General features: G+C 33.8%; 1 protein-coding gene across 26 annotated transcripts in view; it reads left to right on the top strand.

Moving 5' to 3' along the window:
* Positions 1-13,960, top strand: part of NRXN3 (neurexin 3) — a 2,041,643-nt gene that overhangs the window by 1,940,056 nt on the left and 87,627 nt on the right. The window lies entirely within an intron of this gene.

The following is a 13,960-nucleotide window of genomic DNA, read 5'->3' as shown; positions in this document are numbered from 1 at the left end:
TGCAATGATTTTTTTCCCCCAAGTTACTATGTCAGAACACTTAAAACAAGATTATTCCTTTCACTGCTGCCAAGGGAAATAATTGCTCCCAAAGTCACATTTTTGTTCTAATGTCATGGTTGCTTTATTATACAATGTTCAAAGAAATGACTTGGCATCATATTCCTGGCAAAGAAGAACTTAATTGGATAAATGATCTAGATGGTGACTTGAAAGAAAAAAAAATATCTGACATACCTGGAGTAAAGTTTTAACCAAGGCTTGCTAATGAAGTCATCATCTCTATAATAAAAAAATTTACTTTCTGAATGAGGATCTTGATTGGAAGGAAATACAAAGAGTCTTTATTTTTATGAGTAATAGGACTCATGGTTTGCTTGTCACAAAGAAGTTAAATTAAAATAAATCCTGATGTCAGTTGTTGGGGTAATGCGGAAAAATGAGGTTTGTCTACAAAAAAAAAATCTCTGGTCTCTGAATGTGTTATGAAAGCAGTGTCAGAAAAGTGAAATGTATGTTTTTAGTAGCTAAGAAACCACTTGGAATTTGTGCAGGATGATTCTTGGACTCAGTCCAGAGGAGAACTGAACTCTTTTTTAGCTCCCAGTGCCATAGTTGGTTCCATTAAAGGGTGGGTCAGCTTGTGAAACAGAAAGATATTGGATGAAAGCCAGTTTTCAAGAGGGCAAAAGCCAAGTGGTCATAAATCTAAGCTGTTAGCTTATGGGTACAGTATTTCTCCTTAGCAAAGAATATTTTATCAATAAGTGAACTGAGACAGGTTGGAACAGACCAGAGGATACCTTACATCCAAGGCTGGCCAGTGATAGATGCTTCAGATAAAGGTTATATATCTACCCAAACTATGTCAAGAAATAAAACACTTCTTGTCCTTAGCCAATATTCATATCCAGAACATGGCTATCATTAGCTTTCTCAGCATTATCTAAGTGGTAATTGAGGTGGGGGTCTCTTTGAGATGGCATGATATCATGGAAAGAGTCCTGGGTTTATTGTTAGAAGATATCTATTCTGGCACTTTTACCCTACATGACTTGGGACAAGGCACTTAATCTTTCTAGGCCTCAGTTTTCTCATGTATAAAATGTGGGTGTTAGATTAATGTATATCCAGATCCCTTCCAGCTCCAATTATATCTTTCTATAATGCCTTTGAAAGAGACAGAGAGAGAGAGAGAGAGAGAGAGAGAGAGAGAGAGAGAGAGAGAGAGAAAGAAAGAGAGAGAGAGAGAGAGAGAGAGAGAGACAGAGAGAGAGAGACAGAGAGAGAGAGAGACAGAGAGAGAGACAGAGAGACAGAGAGAGACAGAGAGAGAGACAGAGAGACAGAGAGAGACAGAGAGAAATATGGAAGGAGAGACAGAGACAGAAAGAGATACAGAAAGACAGAAGATGGAGAGAGACAGACAGACAGAACAGAGATACAGATAGAGAAACAAAAAGTTGGAGAGAGATATAGAGATAGCAACAGAGACAAAAAAGAAAAATATATACCTTCCAAATACAATTCTTCCTTTGCAACAACAACAACAACAAAATTCGGTTCTGCACATATATATATATTGTACCTAGGATATACTATAACATATTTAATATGTATGGGAATGCCTGCCATCTAGGGAAGGGGGTGGAGGGAAGGAGGGGAAAAATTCGGAACAGAAGAGAGTACAAGGGATAATGTTGTAAAAAAAAAAATTACCTATGCATAAGTACTATCAAAAAAAAGTTATAATTATAAAATTAATTTAAAAAATTAAAAAAAGAAAAATATAGAAAAAGAGACAGAAAGATGGAGAGACAGAGACAGAGAAAGAAACAAAGAGAGACAGAGACAGACTGACACACACAAAGAATTTTCAAAAATATTTATTAAGTACTTCCTGGATAATGACTTGGTTAATAATAAAGCCAATTTCTGCTTTCAGGCTGCTTGCATTTTAATGAGAACAGAACCATAGGCTTAAAGGTGAATGTTAGAGATCAGTGAATCTAACCACCTCACTTTATAACTGAAAACTGAAGGCATGAGAATCTAAACGATTCGTCCAAGATCACACAGGTAGAACTAGACAGAATCAAGATTCAAATCAGTTACTCCACCACCTTTTATCTTATAATCCAAGAAAGCAGTTGAGATGTCTGTAAGTGGAGTCTGGAGGACGATTTGGTCAAGAATATGGTAGAAATGATTCTTAATAACACGAGTTAATGATATAAGCTTTGTAAAAGGTTTTTACAAACCTTAAAGCTCTCTATAAATATTATTATTCCTAATTTTTTTGGATAAGGAAATAGAGGGGGAAGAGGAAGAAGAAATATATATTAAGCAGCTATTGTGTGCTTTATAAATATTATTTGAACTTCACAGCAATTCTGGGAGGCAGGTACCATTATGATGTCCGTTTTACCATTGAGGAAACAGAGACAGGCAGAGATTGTGATTTGCCCTGCATCACAGAGCTAGTAGCTATCTGAAAATAGGTTTCAATTCAGTTTGCTCTGACTCCAGGCCTAGTGCTCTATCTACTGTATCACCTAGCTGTCTTTTTTCAGGAATAAGTTTTGAAGCAGATGGCCTCTGACTTATTTTCCATTTCTGTGATTTCTTGAAGAACTTTCACATTGATTTTATAATCAATGTGAAACAAAGATCACTTTGACCTAATGTTATCAGGGAAGTGTCAAATGTTAAGCTTGGAAAGAAGCAATTTTGATAAAATTCTCCAATTGGCCTGGCCTTCATGATGATCTTGACTTGTCCTCTCTCTTATATGAAAAAAAAGAAATTAGCTGAAAATTAGAAAGGCTCAGTGACATGTGTTGGCATGCAAACCAAATCCTGAACAACTGCTACTGGGGATCTCCCTTGCCATATTAATATAACTCTCACACTCCTTCTGTCATGTTAATTGAAAGGCCTTTAATTTGCACATGAGAATTTTCTGATTGACTCTATTCCATGAACCCCCTTCATTATTATGGAAATAGACTAGCAACTGGGAAAACAACTCATTTTATTCACTTTTGAAGCAATGTATTCATTTGGCCATGAAGTAAAGTAGGGCTGGGGAATCCCTTTGGTGTTGACATATAATGCGGGAGAAATTGAGAGGTTCTTGCATGTTCCTGTTCTAACTCCAAGTTCAGGTTTACTAATAATATGATTTGTAATCAAAGGGCATTCATTCACTAGCCCTCCATCTTTTAGTCCATTAGCATTGCCTTAGCTCCAGAAGTAAATTCAGATGATAGAATTTTCAGAGGAGAGTTTACAATTGTACTCTGGAAGGTAAGACATCTAGGCTGGCAGAGAGGAGATTGCAGTTTATTCTGGACATCAGACTTCATGCTCCATCCAATACATTTACTCTTTGTTCTTTTCTATGTTGGAAAGACATCCTTAGTCCAATCATCACTCAAAATATATGAATAATTCATTAGTCAATTATAATCAATGGTTTTTAAAGCCTAAAAACAATTTTTTGGACAATGAATGGATGTTTGGTTTGTGAAAAACTCCAAGCAATAGACATTTTTTGAACATCATTTCCATCAGTCTTCTAAGATTTCCCTTTATCTGAGCAATGGGAATGAAGAGTTGACAAAGATCAGTTTCATATCAGATGAATTACTAATTTAATTATTAATACAGATAGTTGATTCATTCAGGTATAGAAAGATTTTCAGTGACCTCCCTGTTACATCCTGAATACAAATTCCTTTGTCTGGCACTCAAAGCCTTTTTACCTTATAGGAGCACCCCAGTCAGCTTTATTTCATATTGTTCCCTTCTGTGCACTCCAGCCAATTTAGTTTCTAGAATGCAACATCTGCTTTCCTACAACTGTACTTTTGTTTATGTTGTGTGCCATACCTAGAATGTCTTTGCTTATCCCTCTTCATACCTACTAAATAGATATCCTCCCTTTAAAATCCAAATTAAGTGCTATCTATTCCCTTAGGTTTTTGCTAATTTATCCAATCAATAACATATTTTCTCCTTGATTCTCATATAGTTTTCCCTTTCTTTCCCTTTTCTTCCCTTTCTTTGTTTTCCTTCTCCTTTCTATCCCTTTATTGTTTTACAAACCATTGCAAAATGAATATATTACTGTCTTTATTTGCAATTGAATAAAATTATACATGTATACATATACACACATACATGTGCACACACAAATTTATCTATTTATTCATTATCTTTAGGAATACAGAAAGCATTATCAATAGGACTCTAATAGCAGGTAGGACAACAGGGATGATATGCAATTCATCCTATTTATTGTTGTTGTTAATAGTAGTAGTTGAAGTACTCCTGATCCTAATATAAGAAAAAAAAAATTTCTTATTTATCTAGTGCAACTTCAGTCATTGTCAGAGTTTCAACATATATACTGTGTAGCTTAAATTTATTCATAGATGGGAGTTATAACTTAACTTTTTTTCTAGGAAGTGTTGATTTTAAATTCAAAATGAAATTAGGGTTAAAGGATTGTCTGTATAATGTTCTATAACTCAACATTTTGTAATTCTCTTTTCTGTGGTTCTCAGGATATACTAAACTAGTTTAACTTCTTAAAACTAAATATCTGGATGGGAAGTAACAAAACAATAAACCCTGAGTACTATTATGTCATCCATATTCTTGTAGTTTACTGTCTGAAAGCAAATTAGTGTCTTAATTCTTCCAAAATGTTGAGGGGTCACTTATTGATTTTTGTCAATATAGATTGTTTTCTGTAATACTATAAAAGTGGTGGTGGTGGTGGGTGGTGGGTGGTGGGTAATGGTAGGTGCGTGTGTCTGTGTGTATGTGTGTGTCTGCATGCATGAGAGACAGAAAGCATAGAGACAGAGAGAAAGGACAGATATTCCACATACATAAATGTTATTCCACAGAAAAAGAGAAATACTAGCTTTGAAGGAGAGGAGGACTGCTTGAAAGTATAGGTGATATAAAGAAGATGTAACCCCAAGATGGTAACCTAGTAGAGAAACTAACAAAGTGATCTGATGCTACTCTCTCATTTTTTAAGTTCTCTGCCAAAGTGATCCTAACAGAATTCAAAAAGGATTCAGAGTAATGGAACTCATTCCACAATTCTGAGATGAGAATTCATGAGAGTTCATGGCCTATGGTTTGACTTTTATTTGCTCTTGCAGACTGTAGCATTGAACCTCCAATCCCATAAGCAGAGGCCAACATTGCATCGATGATAGTCGATTTTCAAAGGAAGCAGCTCTAAGCCAAGATTTAACACTCAGGATATGAATTGTAATATTGCTTTCCATGTGAATACTTGCTGTAGGCCATTCACTTAACCTTTATATCTACATTGTTATTCAGCAAAATGGGGTTTATATAATATCTAGCAATAATAGATAAATAGATTCTTTACAATTTTTATAAAACTTTTCAATCCTTCTCTAATTATAATTGGAAAATATTTTGAAGATATACTTTTAAAATTGCATTTTGAGTTTTCTAGGCATTGTTGATTGTGGGGTTTTTTTGTGGTAATTTTGGACTTCTATATGAAACTAAGAAATAAAGTAATATAACGGGGATCTTATTTATATCATTTGAAGGAAAATATTTTACCCTTCTGATGTATCACCTCTAGACCCCCCAAATCCCACTATCAGATATGGACAATTATTAGTCATTGCAGAGCTTTCACCACCACCCTCTTCAATGTTTAAATATTGTCCTCTGTGTTAAATCTATTGCCTTTATAAGGTTAATGGGTGTAATCTGCTAAGCAGTGGGTTTTACTTATAGAGTAATGCAAAATTCAAAAAGAAAGTCATTTGAGAATGGAAAAAAATTATCAGAAGCACTAATTACTTTCTAAATATTGATATGACATATAAAGAGTGGGTAACTGAAATAGAAAGTGAGACCTTTTTATTTATTTATTGTATTGAATTTTTTTCCATTCAGAGTTCCTACAGATTGGTTTGGCCATTAATAATAATAATAATAATAATAATAATAATAATAATAATAATCATAGCAATAACAACTAACATTTATATACTATTTATATAGCACTTTAAGGTTTGCAAAATGATTTCCAAATATGTTATTTTATCTTTATAACAATCCTGGGAGATATGTGCTATTGTTATCTAAACTTAACAGATAGAGAAACTGAGTCAAACAAGTCAAGTGACCTGCCTAAGGTCACACAGCTAATAAATGCCCGAATTTCAATCTGAACTCTGATTTTACTGATTTTAAATACACTCTATGCATTGAACCTCCTAGTTTCCTCACTTACTGGAAACTGCCTCCTCAAAGATCAAATAGAGCAGAGCTTTTTAATTAATGCTAGTCTAGGAATCTGGATGACCTGTATTCAAGTGCTTCTGACACAATGCTTGTATAATTACAGTCAAATCAGTTGATGTCTGAGTACACTCTAATAATTAATTCTCCAATTCTATAAATTATGGATGTTATTGTAATTCTGGAAGGAGTTTTTATATCATGGGCAAGACCAAATTAAAAAGTCAAACTTATCATAAAAGTTAATGTGTCAGGTACATCCAACTATCTATGCTCTATCATAAAATTTTGCTTTACTCATGGGCCAAGTTAGGGCTACTCAGTACTTCAATAATAAGTGTTAGAATAAGCAATGCAATTTTTATTCTTTATATGACTCAATTTGTCCAACATAAGTAAATTGAACTTAAAATATTATTGTGGCTTCCCTTATCCTTGTCATTGGAAAATAAGTTTATTATCCAATTTAAAAAAAATAAGTAGTGCTAAATGGAAGATAAAAATACACTTTCTCACACACACAAATTACAAATCTTATATCTTGACTTCATTTATTTCCAGATATTTTTGGTATACTTTCTACTCTGTTCCATCCCATTCTCACACAACCTTATAATACTTAATTTTCATGACTTTCATTTTTTTATTTTAGACATCCAATTTTTGTGTGTGTGTGTGTGTGATCACCCTCTAGAACTCTAAACTCCTCTGTCCTCAAGGTCTTGAACTCTGAAATTCTTTCTATTGAATACTATATTTCCATCTTATTTCACTCTCATACTATTCTCATGCCTATTCTTTATCCTTATAATGGTGCTTAGTACCTCATTTCCTCCCAATCTATCAATTCTACTCTGACTTTCCTTTCCTTTCTATCCAACACTGACACCATTGTCAGCCATTTCAGTAATGTCCTTTCTTCTGCTCTGAAAGTTTGCCTCTCATCTCCCAGCCCAGATATGAAAGCTAACCCCCCCAAAAAAACCATGATTCTAAATTCTTGTGAACTTCTTCACTTTGCGTATATTTAAAATGTTTTTTAAGATTTTTTTCTTATTTGTCAACATTGATTTTTAGTATCTTAAGCTTTCATAGGACATTAGAGATATATGTTAGTTTATATCAGGTTATGTTATATAGAAAGATAATCACATGTTTTCACATCAGATAGAATTCCAGTTCAGGGATAACTCCTACCTCTGTACATAAAGAGTATGCAACCTTCATAAGACACTAATGCTGCATATGATACATAAAACATACATTTTCTTTTGCTTGGTTAGTCAAACCACAAGGTAGACACATAATAATTGTATGGAAATTCCATTCTCTGAAATGTCAAGGTAATCTGTTGCCAGAACAATGAGAGAACCCCAGGGAGAGTTACCCATCATAAAGATATCAAGAGGATTTATAGTAGACAACAGGTATTACTTTGAGAAAGAGATAAGTTACTAAACCATTCTTTATCTCAGTAGATTTACCTATAAAAATGGTATAACAATACCTGCAGTACCTACTAGATTATTGTGAGGTTCAAATGAGATCATATTGAAAACTTTAAGAATTACATGCCACTTTTCACCATTAGTAAAGTCCCATTCCAATATTACTTAGGATTTAGATCTATAATGTCATTAGAATTTAGCAGTCAAACAATCCAACATCTTTATTTTACTGATCAGGAAACTGAAGCCCAGAAAATATAAGAGCTAATGTGACCATATCATGGCACAGAGGCAATTTGAAGATCATATAAGCAATACAAGTTCTTATTCATCTTACTAAGCTAGAAACACATGGTTTTCATGAAGAAGGGAAGAAAGTTTCTCCTTCCCTATGCACTGGGAAACACAGAGGCATCTCTGTACTCTAGCAGTGCCATTTTAATTTATGAACTCAGAGTACACTGATTGCAAACAGCAAACATGGATGTGCTTGTTCCATCTGATTCAAACCATGTCAGAGTTGGAAAGTAATTATGATAGTAGAGCTGATAGGCAGGCAATTACATTTTTGTTCTCTCTCTCTTTCTGTCTCTCTATTCCTCTTTTCCCTCCTCCCTCAAAGGTTCTTCTTGTCAGAAGGCAGTGTGAGCACAAGTTAAGAACATAATCCTGGGCAGTTTGGTGCAGGGATTATTAAAGCGCTGTCCTTGGTAGTCAGCATGTGTCTGTACTAGTCCCATTGTTCCTTAACCTAATTTCTCTTAGTTTGCCCAGCAGCTCTATGACCCAACTAGATTAAGGAATCAGGGAAGCCAGTGGCAAACAGCAAACTTGCTCATGTTTCACATGTATCCGGAGAATATAAAATTGAAGGTGTTCATTCATGCAGAACAAGACAGTCACTGTTACAGACTTGAACTTGAGTTGAGTTCCCTGTGACCGCAGATACAAAGCAAAAGTACCTTTGAGAATAGAGGTGTTTTCAGAATACTAATGCAAAAACGAGTACGGGGCAACAAAGCAGAAGAAGTAAGTAAAAGGGGCTGGAAATTTAGTCAAAGTGGATATGCATATGGGAATCAGGCAGAAACAGGGAATGGGGGATAATTTCTCATTCATGTGTATCAATGAACTAGCTCAGGACCATGAACATGTGGAGGAATTATTGTCTTCATCACCATTAACAGCTTAATTTGTGTAGTGCTTTGAAGTTTACAAAGTGTCTTTATATACACTTTGTTATTTAATTTCCATAATTATGAAGTAAAGCACAATTGTTATTCTGTTCACTTTATAGATAAGCAAAATAAGTCTAAGGAAAAAAAGATTGACTTGCTTCAAATCATACATCAAATACATGGTACAAAAAGTATTCAAGTCCAAATCTTCTGACTTTAAATCAAGCATATTTCTCACTAAATTATATCACTGTTTAATTTTTTGGCTCATTGTATTTAAGTATATCTGGGGTTTAGTTGTTAGACCTTTGTTTTGTCATTAATGTTATCTCCTTAACAAAATAAAATCTCTACTGTAAAAAGTCCTTTTGCCTCACTGTTAAAGCATCTTCTCTGGAGTTGTTGTAATCTGCTTAATGCTATGTGAGTTTCCATTGCCAAGATCATTTCTGAGCTTTGAACTTGATTGAAATATCCTTTCTCCTTTTAGCACTATATTCATCATGATTGGATATATAAACTAGTTGTGAGTCATCAAACTACACTTTTAGGGCTTGTCTTTTTAAAGGATATTAGTATTTGGATTCTGAAAGAACCAGAGGTGAACAACAGATAAGCAAGAAGCCTCTTAGATAAACATGTATTACAATTACTGGAGAAAATGGAGCCACAGTGTCTCTCCAGGAAATGTTTTTGCCAGGGTGTCATGTAACATTGCATGGAAGCAAATGAAACCAATACATTACCATCAAAAAGCAAGGAGGTTAGTGACTAGTTTGATTGTTTTGGGAATGTAAATCAGAAATTGTAGAATAGCTAGTAAACAAATGAACAGAAAGGGGCATAATCATTATATAGAAAGCAAATTGGTATCTTTCCTTTTATTGGTACTATAAATCAGTATAAATATAGGTAAAGGGGTCCTAGTATGATAGAATCATGAGTTTCAAGTTGAATGGTATCTTAAAAGTAATTTTCCAGATGAGATCAGCTGTTTCCAAGTGTTTTTCCTTTTTAAGGGAGCCCTACTCAAAGTGGTACACTAAATCTGGGGGAATATATAGGTTCCTTGGAAAATAATGCTCAGAGCAATTAACTAATGACTATCTAGAAATCTGAGTCTTTTTCTCTTGTGATCTATCTGTATGTATATGCATATTGAAATTATGAACGATATACTTAGCTATAACAAAGTAAATGAAAAGATTAACAACAATAAAGAGGCTTGATCCCAGGGAAGAATTTAAAAAAAAAAGTATTTCCCTCTTTTCTTGGCAGAGATGGAGGACTATGGGTATGGGATATTCCCTACATTGTTAAACACAGATACATTAACTAGTTTTGCTGAACTGTTTATTGTTTTCTTTTTTATGGAGATAGCTTACTAAATAGGAGTGATACAAGAATATATTCATGAATGTGTAGTAAAAATGAAGGCAGCAATTCAAATAGGATATATCTATATCTATGTAAATATAAATATTAGAGAGAGAAAAAAAGATATGGAGAAAATTTTTTCACTCCTCTTTGCCTTAGAAAATTCTAAACTTGAAACAGAGGGAAGGACAAAAGGAATCACAAGAAAGAAGGAAAACATTGAAAGTTACTCATTGAATTTGTTATATACTTAAAAAGAACATTAGTTCCTATATAATATTCACAGTTTTATATAAATTCTTCTTTATAGAAATTATGATTTTAATTGGTAGAATAAAAAATAAACTCTTTAGAGTTGGGTTCATCCTACATTCCACATCTCTCATCCTCCATTTCCCCTGATTTGCTAAATGAAACTGATCATGGTTCATTTAAAATACCGCTCAATTTCCAGCTTCACCTTTTTTAATCATATGAGTCTTCCACCTAGAATATCCTTTCTTTACTATCATTGCCTATCATTGCCTTGGATTTGAATTCTTGTTCTATTTGTTATCAAGGTAACTTTGAGCAACCCATTTGACCTTCTTAGTCTTGGTTTGCTCTGAAGAAATTAGACTTGAAAATATATGAATCTTTCTTGCTTTAAATCATCTACTATGACTATCCACAGAAAACCCTGCGCATTTTTCAAAGTCCGTTCAAATATTTCTTCATTAAGCATTTTGAGAACACTGGACAAAATATGTTTTCTTCTTTCTATAAATCAACACACAGCTTTCTACTCTTCTTTTGACACATAACACTAAATTTCATTCTTCCTACAAGACCTAGAGACCATACCTTTTCTCATTATAGTAGTCAGTATAGTACCTAATAATGATGATAATGATGATGATGATGATGAAAGCCTTAAGATTTATAAAGCACATTATTAAAAAATATCCATTTTATCAACAGCCCTGAAAGGTAGGTGTTATTGTTATAACAACTATAAGATTGAGGAAATAGGGCAAACAGAAATCAGATGATTTGCCTAAGGTCATATATTAAATAAATGAAACTGGATGTAAACTCACATCTTCTTGAAATAGAAGTATATATTTTAAATTATTGAATCAAATAGTTTAAGATATTGAAGTGTTGGAATTGTGAAAGAATCCAACCATTCTGGAGAGCAATCTGGAATTATGCCCAAAAAGTTATCAAAATGTGCATACCCTTTGACCCAGCCATACTACTACTGGGCTTATACCCCAAGGAACTACTAAAGAAGGGAAAGGGACCTGTATGTGCCAAAATGTTTGTGGCAGCCCTTTTCATAGTGGCTAGAAGCTGGAAGATGAATGGATGTCCATCAATTGGAGAATGGTTGGGTAAACTATGGTATATGAATGTTATGGAATATTATTGTTCTATAAGAAATGACCAACAGGAGAAATACAGAGAGGCTTGGAGAGACTTACATCAACTGATGCTGAGTGAAACGAGCAGAACCAGAAGATCACTGTACACTTCAACAATGATACTGTACGAGGATGTATGCTGATGGAAGTGGATTTCTTCAACATAGAGAAGAGCTAATCCAATTCCAATTGATTAATGATGGACAGAACCAGCTACATCCAGAAAAGGAACACTGGGAAATGAGTGTAAACTGTTATTTTTACCTTCTGAATCCAATTCTTCCTGTGCAACAAAAAATTCGGTTCTACACACATATATTGTATCTAGAATATACTGTAATATATTTAACATATATAAGACTGCTTGCCATCTGGGGGAGGGGGATGGGGGAGGAAGGGAAAAAATCTGAATAGAAGTAAGTGCAAGGGATAATGTTGTAAAAAATACCCATGCATATGTACTGTCAAAAAAATGTTATAATTATAAAATAAAATAAAAATTAAAAAAAAAGATATTGAAGTGTTTAAGGATCATCTTCCTGAAGATTTATGTATTTATAATTCTACCCATGTGGTCTGGATAGGACCAGGGTTGAAATCTCAACTCTTCTACTTACAACAATATGACCTTAGAAAAATAACTCATTTTCTCTAAGCCTCAGTTTCCTCATTTGTATTTATAACCCTATATTTATAGGGTTAGAGTAAATGCTCTGTAATATGTTTTCCAGTTTGAAATTTATAATCTTCTGATTCAAGAACACATCATGAAAGTTATTTCAATACATCCATCCATCTTCTCATTCCCAATTCCCCTTCCTTTATTTTTTACCTTTCTTCCTTCCTTCTCCTTTTATAATTTTCCTTTTTTTATCTTTATGATGAAGTGCACTTTTAAAATGTTCCAATATAGTGAGTTTTTGTTGAGCATAAAGAATGTTATTTTTAATATGAACAGTTCCCTTCAAAAGGGTAAGTGATCTCCTTTTTGAGTTAATTTGAAAATGTTAGACATTAAACCTTCATTTTTCTGTGACTTAACATCCAGCTTTTGTTGTGAGTTGCTGATAGCTAACCAGACTATGAACTATGGCTCCCTGAATTCCATTCAAGTGGTTGGCATGTTACTGAGGAAACAAGATTTATTGGGGGACAGGGAGCGATGAGAGTGCTCAGTGGCCAGGGCAGGAAATGCGGCCAGATGAATAGCAATTTATGTAATGTACTTGAGAGGTGGCAGGGAGCCAGTGAAGAGAACTTAATGAGCTGACATCTGTCAGCAACTCCATAGTGTCTGGTTTTAGCATTCACTTCCCTCATTCACGTGTTTCATGGAAGCTGAAAAAGAGACTCAATATGGAATACACTATATTCTGTCTGAATCAGCTCAACATTGAAATTCCTTGCATGGCAATATCTTGAGAATTTCTTGGAAATATTGGAAAGAGATAGATCATCACTTGGTCTAGTTCTTATTTTATTTATTTCCTTAGCTCAAGAACTTAGTGATTCTTAACATTAAGTGGATTATTAAGTTACAGCTCAAGATTCAGGTCTATGCCAGTACTAAGGAAGAAACTTCTCCTACAAAAAAAAAAATAAAAAAAAAATATATATATATTTAACAAATTTAATATGCATTTGGTTAATACCACTAATAACCATTTAATAGCACTTTGTGATGGCGAAGATGTATTTTTTAATTATCTGTTAGCTAGTAATTAATTTAGTTATATAGTTGTGAAGGAAAAGTCCTTCTCATATTCTCTGTGGCATTTCCCAGTCCAAGCTTAAATATGCTAGGCTCTCACTACTATTTATTTGGTAATGCTTTTATTCATTCTTATATTTACTCTGCCTCAGCTATTTCAAACATCTTGCTTCAGCCCCTCAATTGAATCATTATTTTCCACATTCTCACAGTGATTTAGTCTTCTACAACATTATTGACTTTAATTTAATCCACATCTAAACTTCATAAGAAGGCTGTATAAAACTGATGTTTCCATTTCTTTTTCTTTTTCTTTCACTGTCTTCTTAATTTCCTATTGTCTGTCTTCCAATATCATCATTCAAGCAAAATTGCTTCATAATTTAATGGCCTTTTTCAGTCTTTATTTTTCTTGACTTCTCAGCAGTTTTTTATTTTATTCCACTGATATCTCCTGCTCAGCATTCTCTTCTCTCTAGATTTTTGTGATGTTGCCCTCTCCTCCTTCTCCTACTTCTCACTCAGCTT

This window comes from Sminthopsis crassicaudata, chromosome 2, assembly GCF_048593235.1.
Source record: "Sminthopsis crassicaudata isolate SCR6 chromosome 2, ASM4859323v1, whole genome shotgun sequence".
In the NCBI taxonomy this organism is placed as follows: domain Eukaryota; kingdom Metazoa; phylum Chordata; class Mammalia; order Dasyuromorphia; family Dasyuridae; genus Sminthopsis; species Sminthopsis crassicaudata.
Note: the sequence above shows the minus strand (reverse complement) of the source record. Positions and strands in the feature narration are given on the sequence as shown.